General features: G+C 42.8%; 1 long non-coding RNA gene across 1 annotated transcript in view; it reads left to right on the plus strand.

The window, feature by feature from the left end:
* Window positions 1–5,723: 5,723 nt before the first annotated feature.
* The window catches only part of LOC109340012, a 19,161-nt gene continuing 15,348 nt past the window's right edge, over window positions 5,724–9,536 (plus strand). The window contains exons 1-2 of the long non-coding RNA XR_002106740.1: window positions 5,724–5,831; window positions 8,565–8,572. This is a non-coding gene — a long non-coding RNA (uncharacterized LOC109340012). The remainder of the gene's footprint in view (window positions 5,832–8,564; window positions 8,573–9,536) is intronic.

Here is a 9,536-nt window from a genome sequence, read left to right on the forward strand (position 1 = left end):
AAAGACGAAAACAAGTTTAATTAGACAAAACAAATATTGATTTCTCTCTTATTCACATGTGTTTGGCTCACTCCCTCACTTGGTCTAAGTTTACACTTTTGTTTTCAAAAATTATTTGCAACAATCATGTTACAAAATTTTAAAAATTCCATTTGCATAAAATTTTATTGTTATGACATTATGTGACTTTTCACACAAAAAATGTGCTTAGCCATTTTTGAATCATGCAATCTTTGTCAATTTATTTCATTTTGCCAATTCAATTCGGTTTTGAATTTTTTATTTTTGTGTTTTTATGGACAAACAAATTACTTTCAAAATAAATGTACATCCTACAATAATTTATAATTTTCACATATTCATCAACCGTATTCCCCCTCTTTAAGTGATGCCTTGTCCTAAAGCCAATGATAAAATTGTGTTGGAAAGGAGATGTTTGATGAATATGGAAAATTATTAAAAACACAACTAAACTAAAAATTTGCAAACAATTAAAAAACACAATAAAATTTAATCTAAAATTAAAACAAGGAAGCAAATAACTAACCAACCACTAGGTGGCCTCCCAGTAAGCCCTCGTTTAACGTCAATAGTTTGATGTCTATTTTTCCGTTTGTAGAGGTTATTTTGATGCATTTCTGATGATGGAGCCTGATTCCTCACCTAAGTATAGGTTTAACCTCTGTCAATTCACAGTCCAAGTCGTTTGAGACTTTGGATCTTTCAATTCAGTTGCTCCATATTCATTAACATTCCTGACCACAAATTGTCCTGACCATTTGGCTTTAAATTTTCCTGGCAGCAATTTCAATCTTGAAATGAATAAAAGCACCTTTTGACCCTCTCGAGATGATTTGGCAATTCTTGTAACTTTTGGAGCACCTTGTTGAGATTCTAATGAAACTCATTTATGAAGTTTTTTATTTCATTTTGGATGTCCAAATGTTGGTCCATTTTCCTGAAATGAAATCACACAAAGGAAATCTGTCTATTTCCAAAGAAAGATTAGTAAGAAAAAGAGATTGATTTACAATTTTTTTGTAATTTACATTTTTATACATATTAAAAATTAAATTTGTACAAAAAGCAAAAAGAAATTTTATGCACGATTATTAGTGATATAAAATACTGTATAATTTTTTTTCTTCTAAAAAGCAAATCCACGGCAGTGGTGCCAATTTGTTGAAAGCATATTTCCACAACAAAAATTCCCCCCTCAAAAAAAAATGTGTCACTTTGTCGAAAGGTTAATTCGAGTTGTTGCAAGCTATTTAATTAATTTTGAGTAATGACAAACTTTATTTAATTAGTGAGTTTATTTATTTCCTCCCTTTTCTGCTTCCTTTTAACCATACCATAAATGTCGGTCTCATTTTATTAAGTTAACCATACCAATTTCACGAAAGGTTGTTATCAAAGAATAATAAAATGAACAAAAGAATAAAGTTAGTAGTTAACTGTACCATGTCTTTCAAGGGTTGGTATAAAGAATAAAAGAATAAAGCAATAAATAAATGACATAAATAATAATAATAAATTGCCACTCGTCGGAGTAGGTTGTCACACCCTACTTCAAGCTACGTTAACTTTATTTAGCCTTGAACATAAGTTGCTTAAAATAGATGTTTTGATATGGCAAGTGAACTAAAGTGTAGATTATACTTTTTAGTTCACTTGTCAATATAGGAGCATTAGCCATCTATCCAAGGATGAGATGCTTTTGGAACCAAATTAGATTACAGAATTAACTTTTACATCACATTTTCCAACTCCTTTCTCCTCTTGAATTCTAAGAGAAATTACAAAATTTGCCTAAGAACTAGCTTGGAACTATGGCCCCAAAATACAAGAATTCAATAGAGAAGTGTTTTTGAGAGAAGAAGTGAAGAATAAAAGTCCTTTTGAATGGTGAAAGTGGTCCCCTGTTTATAGGCAACCAGGTCACCGCCTGACCCTCTTGGTCCATGTCAGGCGCACCAAACCCTTCAGCATGGGTTTGGTCCTTAGCCCAACAACTTAGTCAGCTGCTTGTTGTTTACTCACCAAAGCTGTTTGTGAGCTACTTGATCAGGCTATTATGAGCTATTCCGAAAAGTGCTTAGAGGCCTTGCAAGTGAAGTCATGCATGATGCCATCTTTGCTTGGTAGCCATGTCAGGTTGACTAGTTGTTGGGTCCAACCCGCTTGGCTGCTTGGGTGGCACCGAGTAGCTGTTGCTTGAGCAGCTTGTTCTTTAGTGGCCAGGCGTGGTTCTAGGTTGGGCGGTCTAGGTGCATGTTGAGCTGCCTACTTCAGCAGGTTGGCTTGTACCAGGCTTGAGTCTGACCATGTTAAGCTTGTGTCTGACCGATTCAAGTTAGTGAGCAGTTTCATGTTTTCGGTCCATGCTTTTGGCCAAGCACTTAGCTTGCCATGTATGCCTCAAAAGTGGCTTATGTGGGCACCTCCTTGCTTGACTATTTTTCTGATATTTTCTTCTCTTTGATTTTTCCTAGAAAAACTTCATACAAAGATTTGGAAAAGATGTGGACAAAATATACAATCAAACTATGACAATTTATCTAAAACGTGTTGAACTAAGTTGGTTTTGCATGAATTCCATAGGATAAGTGTCATGAAAAGTGTATGAAAATTACATATTTTTTGCACTTATCAGATCTTCACCCCCAAAATATTCATATCTTAGAAGGTGATAAGTGCCAAACATACCTAAATTTCATACAGTTTTATGGCACTTATCTTAAGCATAATTGAGAAAAACCAACTTAAAATAATACTTTTTGGATAAAATATCACAATTTCGTATGTTTGTGTTTCTATTTCTTTTAATGTGTTTTGCAGGATTTATAAAGAAAAAGAAAAGAGAATAAAGACTCATGGTCCAACAAGAAAAAAAAGTCAAACTCAAGGTGCACAAACAGGAAGCTTAGTGTGGACCACGTCACGCTGAGCTGAGCTAGACACCAGCCTGGCTGAGTCAAATCAACATGGCATAGACCAAGTTGCTCAAGCAGACAACTTAGTGGACCTACTTGACTGCTTAGCCTAGCACTAGACAAAGCCTGACACGGTCAGAACAAAAGCTTGGCACGGTCAGACATAAGCCTGACACATGCCCAAGATGCTCAAGCAGGCAGCTCAGCGGTGCCACATGTATGCTGATCGGTGAACCAGGCACCTGACCAGGTCAACAAGCACCTAGCCACGTCTCAGTCAGCACAGTCAAAGCTGCTCAAGCAGACAGCTTAGCGGTGCCACATGTGTGCTCAACGGTGTGCACCCAAAATTGACTTAGCCATCAAGAAACCATGAAGTCATGCATGACCTTACTTCAAGTATCCCACCATAGGCTTTTCAGAAGTAGCTCACCATAGCTGGTCCCGTAGCTCACAACTAGCTTTAATGAGTGAAGCTTAAGGAGGTGACAAAGCTACTTGACCAAGTGACCAAACCCATGCTGAAGGGTTTGGTCAGCTGCTGAGCGGTGCAAAGAAGCAACTCAATGGTGCCAGGGAAATTCTATAAATAGGAAGGTATTTGCTTCATTCCCTGAAAAACACAATTCTCTTCTTTTATTTTCTTTCTTTGAAGGCTCGGTTCATAGGAGCTTTTTGTAAGTAAGTGTTATAGTTTTTAGTTTATAATTCAAGAGCATAAAGGAGAAGGCAAATGAGATGCAAAAATTCATTTTGTAATCTCATTTGGAACCTAAAGCATCCAATCCTTGGATGGATGGCTCATGCTCCTAACAATTTCATTTGAATGTTGATCATGTATTTCTTCTTCTTCATTTATTCTAAATTTGTATTTTAATCATTCAAGTTGGTGCTTTGGTTAATTTTATTTGTTGGAGAAGGTCTTATGCTCTTTTTAGATTTATCACCTAAAATCTGATTTCAAGTCATGAAAAATTACTTGACTCAAACACATAACAAATAAACTAAGAAGTAGTTGTACTACTTAGTTTATTTGCCAAGTTAAACATGCTTTTCTTAAGATCTTATATTCATTACTACTTCAATATTAGAGTAGCCAAGATTAGGGTGTGACAACCTAGTCTCTTTGTGGATGTAATATTGTTTAGTAATAAATATAAGTGATCATCATTCTACCATTTTAGGACATACACTAAAAGGAGGATTTCAGACCTTGGTGTTTGAAGTTAATCAAAGTAAAACATAAGAACTTGTCTAAGTAGTTCAAATACATAAGAAGTTAAGAAATACTTTCATAATGATGTTGTCTCCTCAAGAATTTGTTAATACTTAGTTTATATTTCTTGTTAAATGTTTATATCAAAATTAAATCAAAAACAAAATATGTTTACTCATTATTTGTGCATTGACATATTCATATGATTCATTCTATTAGGAAATTCCTTGTGGTTCGATATAACCCTATACTATACTACAATTGAATCTTGAAAGAGGTGTAAATTGTAAAATAGTAAAGTGTTATCAATAAATTTATTTGTTGAAACACCTTTCAATATACAAATAGCAGGGCACTTCGGAACAGGCAGAGTAGACTTTCTGTTAGGATCCACTTTGATTTTTCTCCTGTCGCCTTGTTTTGTGCAACCAGCCTCCATCTTTTTGAGTTCTAGTTCATACACCCAATGAGGGTTGTGGAGCAGCAACTCGTGTGTGCGATTAGTCGAATTGGTGCAATGAAAGTCCATGATGGACACATAGTCCCTTATTCGAGTGGTAGGTGAATTAGACCCGTGCCATACACACTGTCCGACTGGTAGGTGAAAGTGACGACACATGTTCCGAGTGGTTGGTGAAAGTGACCCGTGCCTCGCATGAGATTCTTGCTTCAATCGCATTCCCTATTTCGGTGAACGCATCATAAGACGTCGACCCCTTCATGAAATGCCTCCATATTTGGAGGGGAACCCGAAATTGTTTTGCCATGATTTCCTGCAAAGTCTCAAGTCGGAATTCAACTCCTAGGCAATGTTGCCCGTCATGGCACGAGGACGTGCGCTGCACTTTGGTAGAAAATCATTTAAGGTAAATGCCTCGATGTTACATAGGCGTACCTTTGGGAAATGTTTAGGAATAATATTCCAAGCATTCCTGCAAAAGAACAGCTCAAAAAACATGGTACACACTCATTTTCTAATTTTCGGGAATTATGTAATGCTCGTCGCTTAGAAAAGTTACGAAAACTTATCGGCTTGGAGAAAATTCGTAAAACTTCGTGGACCACTAGCTCCCATTTTTATAAGCACGTGTGCAAAAACTTAGGGCAAAATTCGACCTCTAGCCTCAAAAAACCCAGAATGTATCCCTAGAGAAAAGGATGTCCAATGGTGCGGAGTGGGTTTTTGCATATTAGCCTACTATAGGAGGCAGCTGCCTGCCTGTCCATGCACCTTGGTGGGTTAGGATGGCATGCCATGGGACTCCCCCCCAGCGCCCCTTCAAGCTATTCCCGACATGCTAGTGTGTTTTTTCATGGCGTTGTGGGCAATTCGACCAAGTCATCTTCCATGCCGAATCATGGTCGTTCGTGGCTAGGTGCAGGCTGGTCGTTCGGAAAAATGTGTGCATCGAGTTGAACATATCCGGCACCTAGGACTCGTTTGGGATGCATCAAGGGCTTGGCTTCTTCCTCGTGGTCCAACTTGAAATTCTTGATGCGTCCCTCTCACTTGTCAAGGTTCCGGTTTGGTGACTCGGTGACGGGTTGGGTAGTTGTGGGTGGAGGGCATTCTGAGGCTTCTATTGTGGCCAGTCCTGCATGGAAGGATGTGGTGCTTGGTGAAGCCTTCAGGGGCATAGCCACAGCACGAAGGGTTGCAAGTCCAATCATCCGGAAGTGTGTTGCGGGCTGGTTTGCGCGGTTGCAGTCAAGGTGCGGTCGTCTGTGACGTTAGCAACAATGTGCCTCAGGTAGGCTTGTCCCTCGGAAATGTGTTAGCTGTTGAGGTACTGGATTGGTCCCACGGTGCGGAGTTGGTAGATACGACATCCCATGGACTTTCCGAGGGTTCAAGTGTGACCAGTCCTGCACGGAAGGATGTGGTGTTTGGTGAAGCCCTTAGGGGCACAACTGCAGCACGAAGGGGCGCAAGTCCAATCATCCGGAAGTGTGTCGCGGGCTGGTTTGCACGGATGAAGTCAAGGTGCGGTCGTTTGTGACGCTAGCAACAGTGTGCCTCGGTTAGGCTTGTCCCTCAGAAATGTGTTGGCTGTTGAGGTGCTGGATTGGTCCCACGGTGCGAGTTGGTAGTTACGGCATCCCACGGACGTTTAGAGGCTTCTAGTGTGACCAAGTCCTGCACGGAAGGATGTGGTGCTTGGTTAAGCCCTTAGGGGCACAGCTGCAGCACGGAGGGGCGCAAGCCCAGTCATCCGGAAGTGTGTTGCGGGCTGGTTTTCATCGTTGAAGTCAAGGTACGGTGGTGTAAGACGCACGCAATAATGCGATTAGTCGGTGTAGACTTGTCCTTAGGATATATGTGCGCACCTCGAGAAATATGTGGGCACCTTGGGAAATATGTGCGCACCTCGGGAAATATGTGCGCACCTAGGTGTATCTGTTGCCTATGAGACCCTTTTCGCCATGGAAGGACGTGGTGTTAGGTGATGCCCTGAGGGCTGAGCCACACCACGTAGAGGGGTGAGCCAATTCGTCAAAAGTGCGTTGTGGGAGGATTTGGCAGTCAGATAAATTTTGAACCTTGGTCCATATCGATTTTGGCGGTTACCTTTTCTGTTTGCGCACGACGTAGCGGATCCGGCAGCACCATGTGTTTCCATGTGCTTGCTTGCCATTGGCATTGCGGGGAGTGGTCTGTGTGGTACCATCGAGTCTGTCTAATGGGAGGGCGAGTGAGTGTCAATTGGGATGTTTTTGCTATCTGGCTCCATGATCATGGTCATCGAACTTTCAGCACACAACCCTTCCTATGTTTGCCTTGTGTCATTTCGGCCCCGACGTTCAATTATGGTTCTTGTGTTGCCTACCCGTTAAGTGGTATTCATGCGCCTCTCATGACCTGTTCCATCCAGACCCCTTCTAGAGGTCATTGGAGGATTCGAAAGTGATGCTTGTGATGTGTTAGCTGTGAATTGTGATGGCTTGTGTTCTCACACGTGTCTAGTGTTCCCTTGGATGCGGTGCATGCGGCGAACGCGGGCTGATGAGTCTGCCCCATTGGGTCCCTTTGATTTATCGGTTCCCTTGAATAACACTTTGTCGTGGTGTCGGACTTGCTTAACCATTTGCGGTGGCAACACTTGCACGTCGAGCAAAGTCGTTGATGGATGCTACCTGGTTGATCCTGCCAGTAGTCATATGCTTGTCTCAAAGATTAAGCCATGCATGTGTAAGTATGAACTAATTCAGACTGTGAAACTGCGAATGGCTCATTAAATCAATTATAGTTTTTTTGATGGTATCTACTACTCGGATAACCATAGTAATTCTAGAGCTAATATGTGCAACAAACCCCGACTTCTGGAAGGGATGCATTTATTAGATAACTCGTCGGATCATACGACCTTTGTGCCGGCGATGCATCATTCAAATTTCTGCCCTATCAACTTTCGATGGTAGGATAGTGGCCTACTATGGTGGTGAGGGGTGACGGAGAATTAGGGTTCGATTCCGGAGAGGGAGCCTGAGAAACGGCTACCGCATCCAAGGAAGGCAATAGGCGCGCAAATTACCCAATCCTGACATGGGGAGGTAGTTACAATAAATAACAATACCGGGCTCATTGAGTCTGGTAATTGGAATGAGTACAATCTAAATCCCTTAATGAGGATCTAGTGGAGGGCAAGTCTGGTGCCAGCAGCCGCGGTAATTCCAGCTCCAATAGCGTATATTTAAGTTGTTGCAGTTAAAAAGCTCGTAGTTGGACCTTGGGTTGGGTCGATCGGTCCGCCATTGGTGTGCACCGGTCGGCTCGTCCCTTCTGCCGGCGATGCGTATGCACTCCTGGCCTTAACTGGTTGGGTCGTGCCTCCGGCGTTGTTACTGTGATCATATTGTGTTGGCCTTCGGGATCGGAGTAATGATTAACAGGGACAGTCGGGGGCATTCGTATTTCATAGTCAGAGGTGAAATTCTTGGATTTATGAAAGACGAAGAACTGCTAAAACATTTGCCAAGGATGTTTTCTTTAATCAAGAAAGAAAGTTGGGGGCTCGAAGAATATCAGATACCGTCCAAGTCTCAACCATAAACAATGTCGACCAGGGATCAACAAATGTTGCTTTTAAGACTCCGCTGGCACCTTATGAGAAATCAAAGTCTTTGTGTTCTGGGGGGAGTATGGTCGCAAGGCTGAAACTTAAAGGAATTGACATAAGAGCACCACCAGGGGTGGAGCCTGCGGCTTAATTTGATTCAAGATGGGGAAACTTACCAGGTCCAGACATAGTAAGGATTGACAGACTGAGAGCTCTTTCTTGATTCTATGGGTGGTGGAACATGGCCGTTCTTAGTTGGTGGAGCGATTTGTCTAGTTAATTTCGTTAACGGACGAGACCTCAGCCTGCTAACTAGCTATATGGAGGTAACCCTCCACGGCCAGCTTCCTAGAGGGACTATGGTCGCTTAGACCATGGAAGTTTGACGCAATAACAGGTCTGTGATGCTCTTAGATGTTCTGGGTCACACGTGCGCTACACTGATGTATTGTACGAGTCTATAGCCTTGGCCGACAGGCCCAAGTAATCTTTGAAATTTCATCGTGATGGGGATAGATCATTGCAATTGTTGGTCTTCAACGAGGAATTCCTAGTAAGCGCGAATCATCAGCTCGCATTGACTACATCCCTGCCCTTTGTACACACCACCCGTCGCTCCTACCGATTGAATGGTCCAGTGAAGTGTTCGGATTGCGGCGACGTGGGCGGTTCGCTGCCGGCGACGTTGTGAGAAGTCCACTGAACCTTATCATTTAGAGGAAGGAGAAGTCGTAACAAGGTTTCCGTAGGTGAACCTGCGGAAGGATCATTGTCGAAGCCTCACAAGCAGTGCGACCCCGTGAATCTGTTTTACTCCTCAGGGGTGGCTAGAGTAGGGGTGGCTGGAGGTGTTTGGCACCTCGGTCCCCCTCGTGTTAGGAGGCGCCACACCCTCTGTGGTGTCCTCTTGGCCTAATAACAAAACCCCGGCGCGGAACGCGCCAAGGAAATTGAAATCGTTTAGTTCGCCCCCGTCGGCCCGGAGACGGTGCTCGTGCGGGCGGCGTTGCGACACGCTTATCCTAAAGACTCTCGGCAACGGATATCTCGGCTCTTGCATCGATGAAGAACGTAGCGAAATGCGATACTTGGTGTGAATTGCAGAATCCCGTGAACCATCGAGTCTTTGAACGCAAGTTGCGCCAAAGCCATTAGGCTGAGGGCACGCCTGCCTGGGTGTTACACATCGTTGCCCCGTGCCTTGGCCACGTGCTAGGAACCAAGCGGGGCGAATGTTGGCTTCCTGCGAGCAATGTATCACGGTTGGTTGAAAACTGAGTCTGCGGTGGAGGGCGCCGTGATGGATGGTGGCTGAGCTAAAGCTCG

Source organism: Lupinus angustifolius, unplaced genomic scaffold (assembly GCF_001865875.1).
Source record: "Lupinus angustifolius cultivar Tanjil unplaced genomic scaffold, LupAngTanjil_v1.0 Scaffold_126_1, whole genome shotgun sequence".
In the NCBI taxonomy this organism is placed as follows: Eukaryota; Viridiplantae; Streptophyta; class Magnoliopsida; order Fabales; family Fabaceae; genus Lupinus; species Lupinus angustifolius.